Source organism: Lissotriton helveticus, chromosome 6 (assembly GCF_964261635.1).
Source record: "Lissotriton helveticus chromosome 6, aLisHel1.1, whole genome shotgun sequence".
Taxonomy (NCBI): domain Eukaryota; kingdom Metazoa; phylum Chordata; class Amphibia; order Caudata; family Salamandridae; genus Lissotriton; species Lissotriton helveticus.
The window spans coordinates 1,130,428,150-1,130,450,635 of NC_136067.1; the positions used below are offsets into that span (position 1 = coordinate 1,130,428,150).

Sequence of the window (22,486 nt, forward strand, 5' to 3'; positions counted from 1 at the left end):
GCAGGGAGGTGTGTGCAATTGAATGCTTACCCATTTACATGTGTGAGAGGGACAAACCAGCTCCTTGTGGGCTGCAGGCTTACAACTGGTAGCCCCAGTAGCCAGGCAGAAGCACAGCTAAGGAGAGAGAGGAAGTTGGTCCATTATTAAAGCAGAACCATGAGCATCTTGCCCTGCTACCTTTTTCCCCTCTCAGCCCCTCTCGGCCACGATCGGCCAAGACCTCTCTATTAGGGTGGAGGGTGAACATTTCTTGGAGCTCAGAAACTGAGGGATGTAGACCCAATATGTCTTCCAAGCGCCTAGAGACCTGGTGCCCAATCTGGCATGGTGTTTTTCAGCTTAACCGACCAATCTGGTTGCAAGGCAGATTTTAACAGTACTGCTGAAAGGGACTCCCAGACATCCCTGAGGCCATCATTTGCATAGGCCCTGCCCTTCTCTTTGTCCTGCTTCCCACAAAGCAACTCATCACTGGTAGCAGTATAGATTTAGGGGTGGTGAAGAATAATGACAGGGAGGCTGAAAAAGAGAAAGAAAAGTCCCAGAAGTCCTGCAGGCTTCCTTGCTAAATGCAGCTGGACATAGAGCGCACCTTTTTTACTGCAAGGCAAATACATTAAAAATGTTGAGGAGAGACTAATTGAAAAATACATATTACATGACACAGGACTGGAACCTGCTTTATTATTTTAATTAGTCCTGAAAACAAAAAAGATTTCTCTCCTAAAAACTGTTTAAAATATGGAACGCTTCACGAATTTGCGTGTCATCCTTGCGCAGGGGCCATGCTAATCTTCTCTGTATCGTTCCAATTTTAGTATATGTGCTGCCAAAGCGAGCACACTTTATTGATGAACTGACAATGTTTATAAACTCTCTAAATCTACAGTCTCTAGACATAGGGTGGCCTGGCAGAGATGCTCAGATGGCCAGTAAGCATTCAAATCTGAACCAATGGGCAAAAATGTCTGAAGAGTAGCAATCTATTATTCTTCTCTGCATTTGTGGTCCAAGACTTCACACACCGTAAGTATGTAGATTATGTCAGGGTTGCAAAGGCTCATGGTTTGGGCTACAGACAAGGAGCATTGTGACATCACGCTGCCTGTGGAAGAGTGATATTAAAGGTGAAACAGCTGCACAGTAGGTTAGGTGAAGTGCTCTGAGAGTGGAAAGGCAGCATGCCTGGGTCCCCGGACAAGGTGAGCCTACGACAAGGTGTCTGAATTTTAACCTGTATTGTAATATTAAACCCCTTTTTGTTGTATCCGCCTAATTACTAAGGAGTTCACAAGCTCAGCCCCACACAGACCGGGAACTGATTATGTTAATGCAGACTATTTAAGAAACTGAGCCTGATCTAAAAGATTTCCTTGGATCTAGGACCATTTCGCCTAGATTTTAGGTCCTTCCTTCTCCTAAAGTCCTTTGTACAACTTAGGAAACCCTCACAGAACAGACTTTCAGCAGGTCAGATGGGTTTCCTTGTGCCTTCACACACACACACACACACTTTCTAGCCCTCTTAAGGACAAAAGGATGGGTATGTCTACATAGGGCCAGTGGCGCAATGGATAACGCGTCTGACCATGGATCAGAAGATTGTAGGTTCGACTCCTATCTGGCTCGTAAGAGTTGTAGGTCCCTGTTTCATTATATTCCTGTGGAATTCTTATTTACCTCAGACTTGTTGTAGGTTCAATATTCTCCAGGAGGACTCATCCAGCAGATGTTCCACGGTAGAGCTGCAGTAATAGGACCACGGCTAGTTAAACGTTTCCCATTTGCTGCTGGACTCTATGTGATGGCCGTCACGTGGTGTGCTGCTTTTGTATTTCAACATGGGTCCCTGATTCTCTTAACTACAAAAAAAGCTTGTTGACAAAAGTGTGTGTGCAAGGGTCTGTGGACGCAGGCAGGTGTGTGCAATTGAATGCTTACCCATTTACATGTGTGAGAGGGACAAACCAGCTCCTTGTGGGCTGCAGGCCTACAACTGGTAGCCCCAGTAACCAGGCAGAAGCACAGCTAAGGAGAGAGAGGAAGTTGGTCCATTATTAATGCATAACCATGAGCATCTTGTCCTGCTACCTTTTTCCCCTCTCAGCCACGATCGGCCACGATCGGCCAAGACCTCTCTATTAGGGTGGAGGGTGAACATTTCTTGGACCTCAGAAACTGAGGGATGTAGACCCAATATGTCTTCCAAGCGCCTAGAGACCTGGTGCCCAATCTGGCATGGTGTTTTTCAGCTTAACCGACCAATCTGGTTGCAAGGCAGATTTTAACAGTACTGCTGAAAGGGACTCCCAGACATCCCTGAGGCCATCATTTGCATAGGCCCTGCCCTTCTCTTTGTCCTGCTTCCCACAAAGCAACTCATCACTGGTAGCAGTATAGATTTAGGGGTGGTGAAGAATAATGACAGGGAGGCTGAAAAAGAGAAAGAAAAGTCCCAGAAGTCCTGCAGGCTTCCTTGCTAAATGCAGCTGGACATAGAGCGCACCTTTTTTACTGCAAGGCAAATACATTAAAAATGTTGAGGAGAGACTAATTGAAAAATACATATTACATGACACAGGACTGGAACCTGCTTTATTATTTTAATTAGTCCTGAAAACAAAAAAGATTTCTCTCCTAAAAACTGTTTAAAATATGGAACGCTTCACGAATTTGCGTGTCATCCTTGCGCAGGGGCCATGCTAATCTTCTCTGTATCGTTCCAATTTTAGTATATGTGCTGCCAAAGCGAGCACACTTTATTGATGAACTGACAATGTTTATAAACTCTCTAAATCTACAGTCTCTAGACATAGGGTGGCCTGGCAAAGATGCTCAGATGGCCAGTAAGCATTCAAATCTGAACCAATGGGCAAAAATGTCTGAAGAGTAGCAATCTATTATTCTTCTCTGCATTTGTGGTCCAAGACTTCACACACCGTAAGTATGTAGATTATGTCAGGGTTGCAAAGGCTCATGGTTTGGGCTACAGACAAGGAGCATTGTGACATCACGCTGCCTGTGGAACAGTGATATTAAAGGTGAAACAGCAGCACAGTAGGTTAGGTGAAGTGCTCTGAGAGTGGAAAGGCAGCATGCCTGGGTCCCCGGACAAGGTGAGCCTACGACAAGGTGTCTGAATTTTAACCTGTATTGTAATATTAAACCCCTTTTTGTTGTATCCGCCTAATTACTAAGGAGTTCACAAGCTCAGCCCCACAAAGACCGGGAACTGATTATGTTAATGCAGACTATTTAAGAAACTGAGCCTGATCTAAAAGATTTCCTTGGATCTAGGACCATTTCGCCTAGATTTTAGGTCCTTCCTTCTCCTAAAGTCCTTTGTACAACTTAGGAAACCCTCACAGAACAGACTTTCAGGAGGTCAGATGGGTTTCCTTGTGCCTTCACACACACACACACACACTTTCTAGCCCTCTTAAGGACAAAAGGATGGGCATGTCTACATAGGGCCAGTGGCGCAACGGATAACGCGACTGACTACGGATCAGAAGATTGTAGGTTCAACTCCTATCTGGCTCGGAAGAGTTGTAGGTCCCTGTTTCATTATATTCCTATTTACCTCAGACTTGTTGTAGGTTCAATATTCTCCAGGAGGACTCATCCAGCAGATGTTCTACGGTAGAGCTGCAGTAATAGGACCACGGCTAGTTAAACGTTTCCCATTTGCTGCTGGACTCTATGTGATGGCCGTCACGTGGTGTGCTGCTTTTGTATTTCAACATGGGTCCCTGATTCTCTTAACTACAAAAAAAGCTTGTTGACAAAAGTGTGTGTGCATGGGTCTGTGGACGCAGGGAGGTGTGTGCAACTGAATGCTTACCCATTTACATGTGTGAGAGGGACAAACCAGCTCCTTGTGGGCTGCAGGCTTACAACTGGTAGCCCCAGTAGCCAGGCAGAAGCACAGCTAAGGAGAGAGAGGAAGTTGGTCCATTATTAAAGCAGAACCATGAGCATCTTGCCCTGCTACCTTTTTCCCCTCTCAGCCCCTCTCGGCCACGATCGGCCAAGACCTCTCTATTAGGGTGGAGGGTGAACATTTCTTGGAGCTCAGAAACTGAGGGATGTAGACCCAATATGTCTTCCAAGCGCCTAGAGACCTGGTGCCCAATCTGGCATGGTGTTTTTCAGCTTAACCGACCAATCTGGTTGCAAGGCAGATTTTAACAGTACTGCTGAAAGGGACTCCCAGACATCCCTGAGGCCATCATTTGCATAGGCCCTGCCCTTCTCTTTGTCCTGCTTCCCACAAAGCAACTCATCACTGGTAGCAGTATAGATTTAGGGGTGGTGAAGAATAATGACAGGGAGGCTGAAAAAGAGAAAGAAAAGTCCCAGAAGTCCTGCAGGCTTCCTTGCTAAATGCAGCAGGACATAGAGCGCACCTTTTTTACTGCAAGGCAAATACATTAAAAATGTTGAGGAGAGACTAATTGAAAAATACATATTACATGACACAGGACTGGAACCTGCTTTATTATTTTAATTAGTCCTGAAAACAAAAAAGATTTCTCTCCTAAAAACTGTTTAAAATATGGAACGCTTCACGAATTTGCGTGTCATCCTTGTGCAGGGGCCATGCTAATCTTCTCTGTATCGTTCCAATTTTAGTATATGTGCTGCCAAAGCGAGCACACTTTATTGATGAACTGACAATGTTTATAAACTCTCTAAATCTACAGTCTCTAGACATAGGGTGGCCTGGCAGAGATGCTCAGATGGCCAGTAAGCATTCAAATCTGAACCAATGGGCAAAAATGTCTGAAGAGTAGCAATCTATTATTCTTCTCTGCATTTGTGGTCCAAGACTTCACACACCGTAAGTATGTAGATTATGTCAGGGTTGCAAAGGCTCATGGTTTGGGCTACAGACAAGGAGCATTGTGACATCACGCTGCCTGTGGAACAGTGATATTAAAGGTGAAACAGCTGCACAGTAGGTTAGGTGAAGTGCTCTGAGAGTGGAAAGGCAGCATGCCTGGGTCCCCGGACAAGGTGAGCCTACGACAAGGTGTCTGATTTTTAACCTGTATTGTAATATTAAACCCCTTTTTGTTGTATCCGCCTAATTACTAAGGAGTTCACAAGCTCAGCCCCACACAGACCGGGAACTGATTATGTTAATGCAGACTATTTAAGAAACTGAGCCTGATCCAAAAGATTTCCTTGGATCTAGGACCATTTCGCCTAGATTTTAGGTCCTTCCTTCTCCTAAAGTCCTTTGTACAACTTAGGAAACCCTCACAGAACAGACTTTCAGCAGGTCAGATGGGTTTCCTTGTGCCTTCACACACACACACACACACTTTCTAGCCCTCTTAAGGACAAAAGGATGGGTATGTCTACATAGGGCCAGTGGCGCAATGGATAACGCGTCTGACCATGGATCAGAAGATTGTAGGTTCGACTCCTATCTGGCTCGTAAGAGTTGTAGGTCCCTGTTTCATTATATTCCTGTGGAATTCTTATTTACCTCAGACTTGTTGTAGGTTCAATATTCTCCAGGAGGACTCATCCAGCAGATGTTCCACGGTAGAGCTGCAGTAATAGGACCACGGCTAGTTAAACGTTTCCCATTTGCTGCTGGACTCTATGTGATGGCCGTCACGTGGTGTGCTGCTTTTGTATTTCAACATGGGTCCCTGATTCTCTTAACTACAAAAAAAGCTTGTTGACAAAAGTGTGTGTGCAAGGGTCTGTGGACGCAGGCAGGTGTGTGCAATCGAATGCTTACCCATTTACATGTGTGAGAGGGACAAACCAGCTCCTTGTGGGCTGCAGGCCTACAACTGGTAGCCCCAGTAGCCAGGCAGAAGCACAGCTAAGGAGAGAGAGGAAGTTGGTCCATTATTAAAGCAGAACCATGAGCATCTTGCCCTGCTACCTTTTTCCCCTCTCAGCCACGATCGGCCACGATCGGCCAAGACCTCTCTATTAGGGTGGAGGGTGAACATTTCTTGGAGCTCAGAAACTGAGGGATGTAGACCCAATATGTCTTCCAAGCGCCTAGAGACCTGGTGCCCAATCTGGCATGGTGTTTTTCAGCTTAACCGACCAATCTGGTTGCAAGGCAGATTTTAACAGTACTGCTGAAAGGGACTCCCAGACATTCCTGAGGCCATCATTTGCATAGGCCCTGCCCTTCTCTTTGTCCTGCTTCCCACAAAGCAACTCATCACTGGTAGCAGTATAGATTTAGGGGTGGTGAAGAATAATGACAGGGAGGCTGAAAAAGAGAAAGAAAAGTCCCAGAAGTCCTGCAGGCTTCCTTGCTAAATGCAGCTGGACATAGAGCGCACCTTTTTTACTGCAAGGCAAATACATTAAAAATGTTGAGGAGAGACTAATTGAAAAATACATATTACATGACACAGGACTGGAACCTGCTTTATTATTTTAATTAGTCCTGAAAACAAAAAAGATTTCTCTCCTAAAAACTGTTTAAAATATGGAACGCTTCACGAATTTGCGTGTCATCCTTGCGCAGGGGCCATGCTAATCTTCTCTGTATCGTTCCAATTTTAGTATATGTGCTGCCAAAGCAAGCACACTTTATTGATGAACTGACAATGTTTATAAACTCTCTAAATCTACAGTCTCTAGACATAGGGTGGCCTGGCAGAGATGCTCAGATGGCCAGTAAGCATTCAAATCTGAACCAATGGGCAAAAATGTCTGAAGAGTAGCAATCTATTATTCTTCTCTGCATTTGTGGTCCAAGACTTCACACACCGTAAGTATGTAGATTATGTCAGGGTTGCAAAGGCTCATGGTTTGGGCTACAGACAAGGAGCATTGTGACATCACGCTGCCTGTGGAACAGTGATATTAAAGGTGAAACAGCCGCACAGTAGGTTAGGTAAAGTGCTCTGAGAGTGGAAAGGCAGCATGCCTGGGTCCCCGGACAAGGTGAGCCTACGACAAGGTGTCTGAATTTTAACCTGTATTGTAATATTAAACCCCTTTTTGTTGTATCCGCCTAATTACTAAGGAGTTCACAAGCTCAGCCCCACAAAGACCGGGAACTGATTATGTTAATGCAGACTATTTAAGAAACTGAGCCTGATCTAAAAGATTTCCTTGGATCTAGGACCATTTCGCCTAGATTTTAGGTCCTTCCTTCTCCTAAAGTCCTTTGTACAACTTAGGAAACCCTCACAGAACAGACTTTCAGGAGGTCAGATGGGTTTCCTTGTGCCTTCACACACACACACACACACTTTCTAGCCCTCTTAAGGACAAAAGGATGGGCATGTCTACATAGGGCCAGTGGCGCAACGGATAACGCGTCTGACTACGGATCAGAAGATTGTAGGTTCGACTCCTATCTGGCTCGGAAGAGTTGTAGGTCCCTGTTTCATTATATTCCTATTTACCTCAGACTTGTTGTAGGTTCAATATTCTCCAGGAGTTCTCATCCAGCAGATGTTCTACGGTAGAGCTGCAGTAATAGGACCACGGCTAGTTAAACGTTTCCCATTTGCTGCTGGACTCTATGTGATGGCCGTCACGTGGTGTGCTGCTTTTGTATTTCAACATGGGTCCCTGATTCTCTTAACTACAAAAAAAGCTTGTTGACAAAAGTGTGTGTGCAAGGGTCTGTGGACGCAGGGAGGTGTGTGCAACTGAATGCTTACCCATTTACATGTGTGAGAGGGACAAACCAGCTCCTTGTGGGCTGCAGGCTTACAACTGGTAGCCCCAGTAGCCAGGCAGAAGCACAGCTAAGGAGAGAGAGGAAGTTGGTCCATTATTAAAGCAGAACCATGAGCATCTTGCCCTGCTACCTTTTTCCCCTCTCGGCCACGATCGGCCAAGACCTCTCTATTAGGGTGGAGGGTGAACATTTCTTGGAGCTCAGAAACTGAGGGATGTAGACCCAATATGTCTTCCAAGCGCCTAGAGACCTGGTGCCCAATCTGGCATGGTGTTTTTCAGCTTAACCGACCAATCTGGTTGCAAGGCAGATTTTAACAGTACTGCTGAAAGGGACTCCCAGACATCCCTGAGGCCATCATTTGCATAGGCCCTGCCCTTCTCTTTGTCCTGCTTCCCACAAAGCAACTCATCACTGGTAGCAGTATAGATTTAGGGGTGGTGAAGAATAATGACAGGGAGGCTGAAAAAGAGAAAGAAAAGTCCCAGAAGTCCTGCAGGCTTCCTTGCTAAATGCAGCAGGACATAGAGCGCACCTTTTTTACTGCAAGGCAAATACATTAAAAATGTTGAGGAGAGACTAATTGAAAAATACATATTACATGACACAGGACTGGAACCTGCTTTATTATTTTAATTAGTCCTGAAAACAAAAAAGATTTCTCTCCTAAAAACTGTTTAAAATATGGAACGCTTCACGAATTTGCGTGTCATCCTTGTGCAGGGGCCATGCTAATCTTCTCTGTATCGTTCCAATTTTAGTATATGTGCTGCCAAAGCAAGCACACTTTATTGATGAACTGACAATGTTTATAAACTCTCTAAATCTACAGTCTCTAGACATAGGGTGGCCTGGCAGAGATGCTCAGATGGCCAGTAAGCATTCAAATCTGAACCAATGGGCAAAAATGTCTGAAGAGTAGCAATCTATTATTCTTCTCTGCATTTGTGGTCCAAGACTTCACACACCGTAAGTATGTAGATTATGTCAGGGTTGCAAAGGCTCATGGTTTGGGCTACAGACAAGGAGCATTGTGACATCACGCTGCCTGTGGAACAGTGATATTAAAGGTGAAACAGCTGCACAGTAGGTTAGGTGAAGTGCTCTGAGAGTGGAAAGGCAGCATGCCTGGGTCCCCGGACAAGGTGAGCCTACGACAAGGTGTCTGAATTTTAACCTGTATTGTAATATTAAACCCCTTTTTGTTGTATCCGCCTAATTACTAAGGAGTTCACAAGCTCAGCCCCACACAGACCGGGAACTGATTATGTTAATGCAGACTATTTAAGAAACTGAGCCTGATCTAAAAGATTTCCTTGGATCTAGGACCATTTCGCCTAGATTTTAGGTCCTTCCTTCTCCTAAAGTCCTTTGTACAACTTAGGAAACCCTCACAGAACAGACTTTCAGCAGGTCAGATGGGTTTCCTTGTGCCTTCACACACACACACACACACTTTCTAGCCCTCTTAAGGACAAAAGGATGGGTATGTCTACATAGGGCCAGTGGCGCAATGGATAACGCGTCTGATCATGGATCAGAAGATTGTAGGTTTGACTCCTATCTGGCTCGTAAGAGTTGTAGGTCCCTGTTTCATTATATTCCTGTGGAATTCTTATTTACCTCAGACTTGTTGTAGGTTCAATATTCTCCAGGAGGACTCATCCAGCAGATGTTCCACGGTAGAGCTGCAGTAATAGGACCACGGCTAGTTAAACGTTTCCCATTTGCTGCTGGACTCTATGTGATGGCCGTCACGTGGTGTGCTGCTTTTGTATTTCAACATGGGTCCCTGATTCTCTTAACTACAAAAAAAGCTTGTTGACAAAAGTGTGTGTGCAAGGGTCTGTGGACGCAGGGAGGTGTGTGCAACTGAATGCTTACCCATTTACATGTGTGAGAGGGACAAACCAGCTCCTTGTGGGCTGCAGGCTTACAACTGGTAGCCCCAGTAGCCAGGCAGAAGCACAGCTAAGGAGAGAGAGGAAGTTGGTCCATTATTAAAGCAGAACCATGAGCATCTTGCCCTGCTACCTTTTTCCCCTCTCGGCCACGATCGGCCAAGACCTCTCTATTAGGGTGGAGGGTGAACATTTCTTGGAGCTCAGAAACTGAGGGATGTAGACCCAATATGTCTTCCAAGCGCCTAGAGACCTGGTGCCCAATCTGGCATGGTGTTTTTCAGCTTAACCGACCAATCTGGTTGCAAGGCAGATTTTAACAGTACTGCTGAAAGGGACTCCCAGACATCCCTGAGGCCATCATTTGCATAGGCCCTGCCCTTCTCTTTGTCCTGCTTCCCACAAAGCAACTCATCACTGGTAGCAGTATAGATTTAGGGGTGGTGAAGAATAATGACAGGGAGGCTGAAAAAGAGAAAGAAAAGTCCCAGAAGTCCTGCAGGCTTCCTTGCTAAATGCAGCAGGACATAGAGCGCACCTTTTTTACTGCAAGGCAAATACATTAAAAATGTTGAGGAGAGACTAATTGAAAAATACATATTACATGACACAGGACTGGAACCTGCTTTATTATTTTAATTAGTCCTGAAAACAAAAAAGATTTCTCTCCTAAAAACTGTTTAAAATATGGAACGCTTCACGAATTTGCGTGTCATCCTTGTGCAGGGGCCATGCTAATCTTCTCTGTATCGTTCCAATTTTAGTATATGTGCTGCCAAAGCAAGCACACTTTATTGATGAACTGACAATGTTTATAAACTCTCTAAATCTACAGTCTCTAGACATAGGGTGGCCTGGCAGAGATGCTCAGATGGCCAGTAAGCATTCAAATCTGAACCAATGGGCAAAAATGTCTGAAGAGTAGCAATCTATTATTCTTCTCTGCATTTGTGGTCCAAGACTTCACACACCGTAAGTATGTAGATTATGTCAGGGTTGCAAAGGCTCATGGTTTGGGCTACAGACAAGGAGCATTGTGACATCACGCTGCCTGTGGAACAGTGATATTAAAGGTGAAACAGCTGCACAGTAGGTTAGGTGAAGTGCTCTGAGAGTGGAAAGGCAGCATGCCTGGGTCCCCGGACAAGGTGAGCCTACGACAAGGTGTCTGAATTTTAACCTGTATTGTAATATTAAACCCCTTTTTGTTGTATCCGCCTAATTACTAAGGAGTTCACAAGCTCAGCCCCACACAGACCGGGAACTGATTATGTTAATGCAGACTATTTAAGAAACTGAGCCTGATCTAAAAGATTTCCTTGGATCTAGGACCATTTCGCCTAGATTTTAGGTCCTTCCTTCTCCTAAAGTCCTTTGTACAACTTAGGAAACCCTCACAGAACAGACTTTCAGCAGGTCAGATGGGTTTCCTTGTGCCTTCACACACACACACACACACTTTCTAGCCCTCTTAAGGACAAAAGGATGGGTATGTCTACATAGGGCCAGTGGCGCAATGGATAACGCGTCTGATCATGGATCAGAAGATTGTAGGTTTGACTCCTATCTGGCTCGTAAGAGTTGTAGGTCCCTGTTTCATTATATTCCTGTGGAATTCTTATTTACCTCAGACTTGTTGTAGGTTCAATATTCTCCAGGAGGACTCATCCAGCAGATGTTCCACGGTAGAGCTGCAGTAATAGGACCACGGCTAGTTAAACGTTTCCCATTTGCTGCTGGACTCTATGTGATGGCCGTCACGTGGTGTGCTGCTTTTGTATTTCAACATGGGTCCCTGATTCTCTTAACTACAAAAAAAGCTTGTTGACAAAAGTGTGTGTGCAAGGGTCTGTGGACGCAGGCAGGTGTGTGCAATCGAATGCTTACCCATTTACATGTGTGAGAGGGACAAACCAGCTCCTTGTGGGCTGCAGGCCTACAACTGGTAGCCCCAGTAGCCAGGCAGAAGCACAGCTAAGGAGAGAGAGGAAGTTGGTCCATTATTAAAGCAGAACCATGAGCATCTTGCCCTGCTACCTTTTTCCCCTCTCAGCCACGATCGGCCACGATCGGCCAAGACCTCTCTATTAGGGTGGAGGGTGAACATTTCTTGGAGCTCAGAAACTGAGGGATGTAGACCCAATATGTCTTCCAAGCGCCTAGAGACCTGGTGCCCAATCTGGCATGGTGTTTTTCAGCTTAACCGACCAATCTGGTTGCAAGGCAGATTTTAACAGTACTGCTGAAAGGGACTCCCAGACATTCCTGAGGCCATCATTTGCATAGGCCCTGCCCTTCTCTTTGTCCTGCTTCCCACAAAGCAACTCATCACTGGTAGCAGTATAGATTTAGGGGTGGTGAAGAATAATGACAGGGAGGCTGAAAAAGAGAAAGAAAAGTCCCAGAAGTCCTGCAGGCTTCCTTGCTAAATGCAGCTGGACATAGAGCGCACCTTTTTTACTGCAAGGCAAATACATTAAAAATGTTGAGGAGAGACTAATTGAAAAATACATATTACATGACACAGGACTGGAACCTGCTTTATTATTTTAATTAGTCCTGAAAACAAAAAAGATTTCTCTCCTAAAAACTGTTTAAAATATGGAACGCTTCACGAATTTGCGTGTCATCCTTGCGCAGGGGCCATGCTAATCTTCTCTGTATCGTTCCAATTTTAGTATATGTGCTGCCAAAGCAAGCACACTTTATTGATGAACTGACAATGTTTATAAACTCTCTAAATCTACAGTCTCTAGACATAGGGTGGCCTGGCAGAGATGCTCAGATGGCCAGTAAGCATTCAAATCTGAACCAATGGGCAAAAATGTCTGAAGAGTAGCAATCTATTATTCTTCTCTGCATTTGTGGTCCAAGACTTCACACACCGTAAGTATGTAGATTATGTCAGGGTTGCAAAGGCTCATTGTTTGGGCTACAGACAAGGAGCATTGTGACATCACGCTGCCTGTGGAAGAGTGATATTAAAGGTGAAACAGCTGCACAGTAGGTTAGGTGAAGTGCTCTGAGAGTGGAAAGGCAGCATGCCTGGGTCCCCGGACAAGGTGAGCCTACGACAAGGTGTCTGAATTTTAACCTGTATTGTAATATTAAACCCCTTTTTGTTGTATCCGCCTAATTACTAAGGAGTTCACAAGCTCAGCCCCACACAGACCGGGAACTGATTATGTTAATGCAGACTATTTAAGAAACTGAGCCTGATCTAAAAGATTTCCTTGGATCTAGGACCATTTCGCCTAGATTTTAGGTCCTTCCTTCTCCTAAAGTCCTTTGTACAACTTAGGAAACCCTCACAGAACAGACTTTCAGCAGGTCAGATGGGTTTCCTTGTGCCTTCACACACACACACACACACTTTCTAGCCCTCTTAAGGACAAAAGGATGGGTATGTCTACATAGGGCCAGTGGCGCAATGGATAACGCGTCTGACCATGGATCAGAAGATTGTAGGTTCGACTCCTATCTGGCTCGTAAGAGTTGTAGGTCCCTGTTTCATTATATTCCTGTGGAATTCTTATTTACCTCAGACTTGTTGTAGGTTCAATATTCTCCAGGAGGACTCATCCAGCAGATGTTCCACGGTAGAGCTGCAGTAATAGGACCACGGCTAGTTAAACGTTTCCCATTTGCTGCTGGACTCTATGTGATGGCCGTCACGTGGTGTGCTGCTTTTGTATTTCAACATGGGTCCCTGATTCTCTTAACTACAAAAAAAGCTTGTTGACAAAAGTGTGTGTGCAAGGGTCTGTGGACACAGGCAGGTGTGTGCAATCGAATGCTTACCCATTTACATGTGTGAGAGGGACAAACCAGCTCCTTGTGGGCTGCAGGCCTACAACTGGTAGCCCCAGTAGCCAGGCAGAAGCACAGCTAAGGAGAGAGAGGAAGTTGGTCCATTATTAAAGCAGAACCATGAGCATCTTGCCCTGCTACCTTTTTCCCCTCTCAGCCACGATCGGCCACGATCGGCCAAGACCTCTCTATTAGGGTGGAGGGTGAACATTTCTTGGAGCTCAGAAACTGAGGGATGTAGACCCAATATGTCTTCCAAGCGCCTAGAGACCTGGTGCCCAATCTGGCATGGTGTTTTTCAGCTTAACCGACCAATCTGGTTGCAAGGCAGATTTTAACAGTACTGCTGAAAGGGACTCCCAGACATTCCTGAGGCCATCATTTGCATAGGCCCTGCCCTTCTCTTTGTCCTGCTTCCCACAAAGCAACTCATCACTGGTAGCAGTATAGATTTAGGGGTGGTGAAGAATAATGACAGGGAGGCTGAAAAAGAGAAAGAAAAGTCCCAGAAGTCCTGCAGGCTTCCTTGCTAAATGCAGCTGGACATAGAGCGTACCTTTTTTACTGCAAGGCAAATACATAAAAAATGTTGAGGAGACACTAATTGAAAAATACATATTACATGACACAGGACTGGAACCTGCTTTATTATTTTAATTAGTCCTGAAAACAAAAAAGATTTCTCTCCTAAAAACTGTTTAAAATATGGAACGCTTCACAAATTTGCGTGTCATCCTTGCGCAGGGGCCATGCTAATCTTCTCTGTATCGTTCCAATTTTAGTATATGTGCTGCCAAAGCAAGCACACTTTATTGATGAACTGACAATGTTTATAAACTCTCTAAATCTACAGACTCTAGACATAGGGTGGCCTGGCAGAGATGCTCAGATGGCCAGTAAGCATTCAAATCTGAACCAATGGGCAAAAATGTCTGAAGAGTAGCAATCTATTATTCTTCTCTGCATTTGTGGTCCAAGACTTCACACACGTAAGTATGTAGATTATGTCAGGGTTGCAAAGGCTCATGGTTTGGGCTACAGACAAGGAGCATTGTGACATCACGCTGCCTGTGGAACAGTGATATTAAAGGTGAAACAGCAGCACAGTAGGTTAGGTGAAGTGCTCTGAGAGTGGAAAGGCAGCATGCCTGGGTCCCCGGACAAGGTGAGCCTACGACAAGGTGTCTGAATTTTAACCTGTATTGTAATATTAAACCCCTTTTTGTTGTATCCGCCTAATTACTAAGGAGTTCACAAGCTCAGCCCCACAAAGACCGGGAACTGATTATGTTAATGCAGCCTATTTAAGAAACTGAGCCTGATCTAAAAGATTTCCTTGGATCTAGGACCATTTCGCCTAGATTTTAGGTCCTTCCTTCTCCTAAAGTCCTTTGTACAACTTAGGAAACCCTCACAGAACAGACTTTCAGGAGGTCAGATGGGTTTCCTTGTGCCTTCACACACACACACACACACTTTCTAGCCCTCTTAAGGACAAAAGGATGGGCATGTCTACATAGGGCCAGTGGCGCAACGGATAACGCGTCTGACTACGGATCAGAAGATTTTAGGTTCGACTCCTATCTGGCTCGGAAGAGTTGTAGGTCCCTGTTTCATTATATTCCTATTTACCTCAGACTTGTTGTAGGTTCAATATTCTCCAGGAGGACTCATCCAGCAGATGTTCTACGGTAGAGCTGCAGTAATAGGACCACGGCTAGTTAAACGTTTCCCATTTGCTGCTGGACTCTATGTGATGGCCGTCACGTGGTGTGCTGCTTTTGTATTTCAACATGGGTCCCTGATTCTCTTAACTACAAAAAAAGCTTGTTGACAAAAGTGTGTGTGCAAGGGTCTGTGGACGCAGGGAGGTGTGTGCAACTGAATGCTTACCCATTTACATGTGTGAGAGGGACAAACCAGCTCCTTGTGGGCTGCAGGCTTACAACTGGTAGCCCCAGTAGCCAGGCAGAAGCACAGCTAAGGAGAGAGAGGAAGTTGGTCCATTATTAAAGCAGAACCATGAGCATCTTGCCCTGCTACCTTTTTCCCCTCTCAGCCCCTCTCGGCCACGATCGGCCAAGACCTCTCTATTAGGGTGGAGGGTGAACATTTCTTGGAGCTCAGAAACTGAGGGATGTAGACCCAATATGTCTTCCAAGCGCCTAGAGACCTGGTGCCCAATCTGGCATGGTGTTTTTCAGCTTAACCGACCAATCTGGTTGCAAGGCAGATTTTAACAGTACTGCTGAAAGGGACTCCCAGACATCCCTGAGGCCATCATTTGCATAGGCCCTGCCCTTCTCTTTGTCCTGCTTCCCACAAAGCAACACATCACTGGTAGCAGTATAGATTTAGGGGTGGTGAAGAATAATGACAGGGAGGCTGAAAAAGAGAAAGAAAAGTCCCAGAAGTCCTGCAGGCTTCCTTGCTAAATGCAGCAGGACATAGAGCGCACCTTTTTTACTGCAAGGCAAATACATTAAAAATGTTGAGGAGAGACTAATTGAAAAATACATATTACATGACACAGGACTGGAACCTGCTTTATTATTTTAATTAGTCCTGAAAACAAAAAAGATTTCTCTCCTAAAAACTGTTTAAAATATGGAACGCTTCACGAATTTGCGTGTCATCCTTGTGCAGGGGCCATGCTAATCTTCTCTGTATCGTTCCAATTTTAGTATATGTGCTGCCAAAGCGAGCACACTTTATTGATGAACTGACAATGTTTATAAACTCTCTAAATCTACAGTCTCTAGACATAGGGTGGCCTGGCAGAGATGCTCAGATGGCCAGTAAGCATTCAAATCTGAACCAATGGGCAAAAATGTCTGAAGAGTAGCAATCTATTATTCTTCTCTGCATTTGTGGTCCAAGACTTCACACACCGTAAGTATGTAGATTATGTCAGGGTTGCAAAGGCTCATGGTTTGGGCTACAGACAAGGAGCATTGTGACATCACGCTGCCTGTGGAACAGTGATATTAAAGGTGAAACAGCTGCACAGTAGGTTAGGTGAAGTGCTCTGAGAGTGGAAAGGCAGCATGCCTGGGTCCCCGGACAAGGTGAGCCTACGACAAGGTGTCTGAATTTTAACCTGTATTGTAATATTAAACCCCTTTTTGTTGTATCCGCCTAATTACTAAGGAGTTCACAAGCTCAGCCCCACACAGACCGGGAACTGATTATGTTAATGCAGACTATTTAAGAAACTGAGCCTGATCTAAAAGATTTCCTTGGATCTAGGACCATTTCGCCTAGATTTTAGGTCCTTCCTTCTCCTAAAGTCCTTTGTACAACTTAGGAAACCCTCACAGAACAGACTTTCAGCAGGTCAGATGGGTTTCCTTGTGCCTTCACACACACACACACACACTTTCTAGCCCTCTTAAGGACAAAAGGATGGGTATGTCTACATAGGGCCAGTGGCGCAATGGATAACGCGTCTGACCATGGATCAGAAGATTGTAGGTTCGACTCCTATCTGGCTCGTAAGAGTTGTAGGTCCCTGTTTCATTATATTCCTGTGGAATTCTTATTTACCTCAGACTTGTTGTAGGTTCAATATTCTCCAGGAGGACTCATCCAGCAGATGTTCCACGGTAGAGCTGCAGTAATAGGACCACGGCTAGTTAAACGTTTCCCATTTGCTGCTGGACTCTATGTGATGGCCGTCACGTGGTGTGCTGCTTTTGTATTTCAACATGGGTCCCTGATTCTCTTAACTACAAAAAAAGCTTGTTGACAAAAGTGTGTGTGCAATTGAATGCTTACCCATTTACATGTGTGAGAGGGACAAACCAGCTCCTTGTGGGCTGCAGGCCTACAACTGGTAGCCCCAGTAGCCAGGCAGAAGCACAGCTAAGGAGAGAGAGGAAGTTGGTCCATTATTAAAGCAGAACCATGAGCATCTTGCCCTGCTACCTTTTTCCCCTCTCAGCCACGATCGGCCAAGACCTCTCTATTCGGGTGGAGGGTGAACATTTCTTGGACCTCAGAAACTGAGGGATGTAGACCCAATATGTCTTCCAAGCGCCTAGAGACCTGGTGCCCAATCTGGCATGGTGTTTTTCAGCTTAACCGACCAATCTGGTTGCAAGGCAGATTTTAACAGTACTGCTGAAAGGGACTCCCAGACATCCCTGAGGCCATCATTTGCATAGGCCCTGCCCTTCTCTTTGTCCTGCTTCCCACAAAGCAACTCATCACTGGTAGCAGTATAGATTTAGGGGTGGTGAAGAATAATGACAGGGAGGCTGAAAAAGAGAAAGAAAAGTCCCAGAAGTCCTGCAGGCTTCCTTGCTAAATGCAGCTGGACATAGAGCGCACCTTTTTTACTGCAAGGCAAATACATTAAAAATGTTGAGGAGAGACTAATTGAAAAATACATATTACATGACACAGGAATGGAACCTGCTTTATTATTTTAATTAGTCCTGAAAACAAAAAAGATTTCTCTCCTAAAAACTGTTTAAAATATGGAATGCTTCACGAATTTGCGTGTCATCCTTGCGCAGGGGCCATGCTAATCTTCTCTGTATCGTTCCAATTTTAGTATATGTGCTGCCAAAGCGAGCACACTTTATTGATGAACTGACAATGTTTATAAACTCTCTAAATCTACAGTCTCTAGACATAGGGTGGCCTGGCAAAGATGCTCAGATGGCCAGTAAGCATTCAAATCTGAACCAATGGGCAAAAATGTCTGAAGAGTAGCAATCTATTATTCTTCTCTGCATTTGTGGTCCAAGACTTCACACACCGTAAGTATGTAGATTATGTCAGGGTTGCAAAGGCTCATGGTTTGGGCTACAGACAAGGAGCATTGTGACATCACGCTGCCTGTGGAACAGTGATATTAAAGGTGAAACAGCAGCACAGTAGGTTAGGTGAAGTGCTCTGAGAGTGGAAAGGCAGCATGCCTGGGTCCCCGGACAAGGTGAGCCTACGACAAGGTGTCTGAATTTTAACCTGTATTGTAATATTAAACCCCTTTTTGTTGTATCCGCCTAATTACTAAGGAGTTCACAAGCACAGCCCCACAAAGACCGGGAACTGATTATGTTAATGCAGACTATTTAAGAAACTGAGCCTGATCTAAAAGATTTCCTTGGATCTAGGACCATTTCGCCTAGATTTTAGGTCCTTCCTTCTCCTAAAGTCCTTTGTACAACTTAGGAAACCCTCACAGAACAGACTTTCAGGAGGTCAGATGGGTTTCCTTGTGCCTTCACACACACACACACACACTTTCTAGCCCTCTTAAGGACAAAAGGATGGGCATGTCTACATAGGGCCAGTGGTGCAACGGATAACGCGTCTGACTACGGATCAGAAGATTGTAGGTTCGACTCCTATCTGGCTTGGAAGAGTTGTAGGTCCCTGTTTCATTATATTCCTATTTACCTCAGACTTGTTGTAGGTTCAATATTCTCCAGGAGGACTCATCCAGCAGATGTTCTACGGTAGAGCTGCAGTAATAGGACCACGGCTAGTTAAACGTTTCCCATTTGCTGCTGGACTCTATGTGATGGCCGTCACGTGGTGTGCTGCTTTTGTATTTCAACATGGGTCCCTGATTCTCTTAACTACAAAAAAAGCTTGTTGACAAAAGTGTGTGTGCAAGGGTCTGTGGACGCAGGGAGGTGTGTGCAATTGAATGCTTACCCATTTACATGTGTGAGAGGGACAAACCAGCTCCTTGTGGGCTGCAGGCTTACAACTGGTAGCCCCAGTAGCCAGGCAGAAGCACAGCTAAGGAGAGAGAGGAAGTTGGTCCATTATTAAAGCAGAACCATGAGCATCTTGCCCTGCTACCTTTTTCCCCTCTCAGCCCCTCTCGGCCACGATCGGCCAAGACCTCTCTATTAGGGTGGAGGGTGAACATTTCTTGGAGCTCAGAAACTGAGGGATGTAGACCCAATATGTCTTCCAAGCGCCTAGAGACCTGGTGCCCAATCTGGCATGGTGTTTTTCAGCTTAACCGACCAATCTGGTTGCAAGGCAGATTTTAACAGTACTGCTGAAAGGGACTCCCAGACATCCCTGAGGCCATCATTTGCATAGGCCCTGCCCTTCTCTTTGTCCTGCTTCCCACAAAGCAACTCATCACTGGTAGCAGTATAGATTTAGGGGTGGTGAAGAATAATGACAGGGAGGCTGAAAAAGAGAAAGAAAAGTCCCAGAAGTCCTGCAGGCTTCCTTGCTAAATGCAGCTGGACATAGAGCGCACCTTTTTTACTGCAAGGCAAATACATTAAAAATGTTGAGGAGAGACTAATTGAAAAATACATATTACATGACACAGGACTGGAACCTGCTTTATTATTTTAATTAGTCCTGAAAACAAAAAAGATTTCTCTCCTAAAAACTGTTTAAAATATGGAACGCTTCATGAATTTGCGTGTCATCCTTGCGCAGGGGCCATGCTAATCTTCTCTGTATCGTTCCAATTTTAGTATATGTGCTGCCAAAGCGAGCACACTTTATTGATGAACTGACAATGTTTATAAACTCTCTAAATCTACAGTCTCTAGACATAGGGTGGCCTGGCAGAGATGCTCAGATGGCCAGTAAGCATTCAAATCTGAACCAATGGGCAAAAATGTCTGAAGAGTAGCAATCTATTATTCTTTTCTGCATTTGTGGTCCAAGACTTCACACACCGTAAGTATATAGATTATGTCAGGGTTGCAAAGGCTCATGGTTTGGGCTACAGACAAGGAGCATTGTGACATCACGCTGCCTGTGGAACAGTGATATTAAAGGTGAAACAGCTGCACAGTAGGTTAGTTGAAGTGCTCTGAGAGTGGAAAGGCAGCATGCCTGGGTCCCCGGACAAGGTGAGCCTACGACAAGGTGTCTGAATTTTAACCTGTATTGTAATATTAAACCCCTTTTTGTTGTATCCGCCTAATTACTAAGGAGTTCACAAGCTCAGCCCCACACAGACCGGGAACTGATTATGTTAATGCAGACTATTTAAGAAACTGAGCCTGATCTAAAAGATTTCCTTGGATCTAGGACCATTTCGCCTAGATTTTAGGTCCTTCCTTCTCCTAAAGTCCTTTGTACAACTTAGGAAACCCTCACAGAACAGACTTTCAGCAGGTCAGATGGGTTTCCTTGTGCCTTCACACACACACACACACACACTTTCTAGCCCTCTTAAGGACAAAAGGATGGGTATGCCTACATAGGGCCAGTGGCGCAATGGATAACGCGTCTGACCACGGATCAGAAGATTGTAGGTTCGACTCCTATCTGGCTCGTAAGAGTTGTAGGTCCCTGTTTCATTATATTCCTGTGGAATTCTTATTTACCTCAGACTTGTTGTAGGTTCAATATTCTCCAGGAGGACTCATCCAGCAGATGTTCCACGGTAGAGCTGCAGTAATAGGACCACGGCTAGTTAAACGTTTCCCATTTGCTGCTGGACTCTATGTGATGGCCGTCACGTGGTGTGCTGCTTTTGTATTTCAACATGGGTCCCTGATTCTCTTAACTACAAAAAAAGCTTGTTGACAAAAGTGTGTGTGCAAGGGTCTGTGGACGCAGGCAGGTGTGTGCAATCGAATGCTTACCCATTTACATGTGTGAGAGGGACAAACCAGCTCCTTGTGGGCTGCAGGCCTACAACTGGTAGCCCCAGTAGCCAGGCAGAAGCACAGCTAAGGAGAGAGAGGAAGTTGGTCCATTATTAAAGCAGAACCATGAGCATCTTGCCCTGCTACCTTTTTCCCCTCTCAGCCACGATCGGCCACGATCGGCCAAGACCTCTCTATTAGGGTGGAGGGTGAACATTTCTTGGAGCTCAGAAACTGAGGGATGTAGACCCAATATGTCTTCCAGCGCCTAGAGACCTGGTGCCCAATCTGGCATGGTGTTTTTCAGCTTAACCGACCAATCTGGTTGCAAGGCAGATTTTAACAGTACTGCTGAAAGGGACTCCCAGACATTCCTGAGGCCATCATTTGCATAGGCCCTGCCCTTCTCTTTGTCCTGCTTCCCACAAAGCAACTCATCACTGGTAGCAGTATAGATTTAGGGGTGGTGAAGAATAATGACAGGGAGGCTGAAAAAGAGAAAGAAAAGTCCCAGAAGTCCTGCAGGCTTCCTTGCTAAATGCAGCTGGACATAGAGCGCACCTTTTTTACTGCAAGGCAAATACATTAAAAATGTTGAGGAGAGACTAATTGAAAAATACATATTACATGACACAGGACTGGAACCTGCTTTATTATTTTAATTAGTCCTGAAAACAAAAAAGATTTCTCTCCTAAAAACTGTTTAAAATATGGAACGCTTCACGAATTTGCGTGTCATCCTTGCGCAGGGGCCATGCTAATCTTCTCTGTATCGTTCCAATTTTAGTATATGTGCTGCCAAAGCAAGCACACTTTATTGATGAACTGACAATGTTTATAAACTCTCTAAATCTACAGACTCTAGACATAGGGTGGCCTGGCAGAGATGCTCAGATGGCCAGTAAGCATTCAAATCTGAACCAATGGGCAAAAATGTCTGAAGAGTAGCAATCTATTATTCTTCTCTGCATTTGTGGTCCAAGACTTCACACACGTAAGTATGTAGATTATGTCAGGGTTGCAAAGGCTCATGGTTTGGGCTACAGACAAGGAGCATTGTGACATCACGCTGCCTGTGGAACAGTGATATTAAAGGTGAAACAGCAGCACAGTAGGTTAGGTGAAGTGCTCTGAGAGTGGAAAGGCAGCATGCCTGGGTCCCCGGACAAGGTGAGCCTACGACAAGGTGTCTGAATTTTAACCTGTATTGTAATATTAAACCCCTTTTTGTTGTATCCGCCTAATTACTAAGGAGTTCACAAGCTCAGCCCCACAAAGACCGGGAACTGATTATGTTAATGCAGCCTATTTAAGAAACTGAGCCTGATCTAAAAGATTTCCTTGGATCTAGGACCATTTCGCCTAGATTTTAGGTCCTTCCTTCTCCTAAAGTCCTTTGTACAACTTAGGAAACCCTCACAGAACAGACTTTCAGGAGGTCAGATGGGTTTCCTTGTGCCTTCACACACACACACACACACTTTCTAGCCCTCTTAAGGACA

General features: G+C 45.0%; 18 non-coding genes across 18 annotated transcripts; 6 read left to right on the plus strand and 12 right to left on the minus strand.

The window, feature by feature from the left end:
* Positions 1–738: 738 nt before the first annotated feature.
* Positions 739–845, minus strand: LOC144765052 (U6 spliceosomal RNA). The gene has a single exon (XR_013597069.1). It is a non-coding gene; the product is annotated as a U6 spliceosomal RNA (small nuclear RNA).
* A 714-nt stretch (positions 846–1,559) lies between these two features.
* Positions 1,560–1,632, plus strand: TRNAH-AUG (transfer RNA histidin (anticodon AUG)). The gene has a single exon. It is a non-coding gene; the product is annotated as a tRNA-His (tRNA).
* A 1,020-nt stretch (positions 1,633–2,652) lies between these two features.
* Positions 2,653–2,759, minus strand: LOC144765053 (U6 spliceosomal RNA). The gene has a single exon (XR_013597070.1). It is a non-coding gene; the product is annotated as a U6 spliceosomal RNA (small nuclear RNA).
* Positions 2,760–4,555: 1,796 nt separating this feature from the next.
* On the minus strand, positions 4,556–4,662 carry LOC144765005 (U6 spliceosomal RNA). The gene has a single exon (XR_013597023.1). It is a non-coding gene; the product is annotated as a U6 spliceosomal RNA (small nuclear RNA).
* Positions 4,663–5,376: 714 nt separating this feature from the next.
* TRNAH-AUG (transfer RNA histidin (anticodon AUG)) lies at positions 5,377–5,449 on the plus strand. The gene has a single exon. It is a non-coding gene; the product is annotated as a tRNA-His (tRNA).
* Positions 5,450–6,469: 1,020 nt separating this feature from the next.
* LOC144765080 (U6 spliceosomal RNA) lies at positions 6,470–6,576 on the minus strand. The gene has a single exon (XR_013597095.1). It is a non-coding gene; the product is annotated as a U6 spliceosomal RNA (small nuclear RNA).
* A 714-nt stretch (positions 6,577–7,290) lies between these two features.
* TRNAR-ACG (transfer RNA arginine (anticodon ACG)) lies at positions 7,291–7,363 on the plus strand. The gene has a single exon. It is a non-coding gene; the product is annotated as a tRNA-Arg (tRNA).
* Positions 7,364–8,362: 999 nt separating this feature from the next.
* Positions 8,363–8,469, minus strand: LOC144765021 (U6 spliceosomal RNA). The gene has a single exon (XR_013597039.1). It is a non-coding gene; the product is annotated as a U6 spliceosomal RNA (small nuclear RNA).
* A 1,797-nt stretch (positions 8,470–10,266) lies between these two features.
* LOC144765022 (U6 spliceosomal RNA) lies at positions 10,267–10,373 on the minus strand. The gene has a single exon (XR_013597040.1). It is a non-coding gene; the product is annotated as a U6 spliceosomal RNA (small nuclear RNA).
* Positions 10,374–12,180: 1,807 nt separating this feature from the next.
* LOC144765081 (U6 spliceosomal RNA) lies at positions 12,181–12,287 on the minus strand. Its single transcript, XR_013597096.1, has one exon. It is a non-coding gene; the product is annotated as a U6 spliceosomal RNA (small nuclear RNA).
* A 714-nt stretch (positions 12,288–13,001) lies between these two features.
* On the plus strand, positions 13,002–13,074 carry TRNAH-AUG (transfer RNA histidin (anticodon AUG)). Its single transcript has one exon. It is a non-coding gene; the product is annotated as a tRNA-His (tRNA).
* A 1,020-nt stretch (positions 13,075–14,094) lies between these two features.
* On the minus strand, positions 14,095–14,201 carry LOC144765107 (U6 spliceosomal RNA). The gene has a single exon (XR_013597120.1). It is a non-coding gene; the product is annotated as a U6 spliceosomal RNA (small nuclear RNA).
* Positions 14,202–15,996: 1,795 nt separating this feature from the next.
* On the minus strand, positions 15,997–16,103 carry LOC144765006 (U6 spliceosomal RNA). Its single transcript, XR_013597024.1, has one exon. It is a non-coding gene; the product is annotated as a U6 spliceosomal RNA (small nuclear RNA).
* Positions 16,104–16,817: 714 nt separating this feature from the next.
* TRNAH-AUG (transfer RNA histidin (anticodon AUG)) lies at positions 16,818–16,890 on the plus strand. The gene has a single exon. It is a non-coding gene; the product is annotated as a tRNA-His (tRNA).
* A 980-nt stretch (positions 16,891–17,870) lies between these two features.
* LOC144765070 (U6 spliceosomal RNA) lies at positions 17,871–17,977 on the minus strand. The gene has a single exon (XR_013597086.1). It is a non-coding gene; the product is annotated as a U6 spliceosomal RNA (small nuclear RNA).
* Positions 17,978–19,773: 1,796 nt separating this feature from the next.
* LOC144765117 (U6 spliceosomal RNA) lies at positions 19,774–19,880 on the minus strand. The gene has a single exon (XR_013597130.1). It is a non-coding gene; the product is annotated as a U6 spliceosomal RNA (small nuclear RNA).
* A 716-nt stretch (positions 19,881–20,596) lies between these two features.
* On the plus strand, positions 20,597–20,669 carry TRNAR-ACG (transfer RNA arginine (anticodon ACG)). The gene has a single exon. It is a non-coding gene; the product is annotated as a tRNA-Arg (tRNA).
* A 1,019-nt stretch (positions 20,670–21,688) lies between these two features.
* LOC144765082 (U6 spliceosomal RNA) lies at positions 21,689–21,795 on the minus strand. The gene has a single exon (XR_013597097.1). It is a non-coding gene; the product is annotated as a U6 spliceosomal RNA (small nuclear RNA).
* Positions 21,796–22,486: the final 691 nt, after the last annotated feature.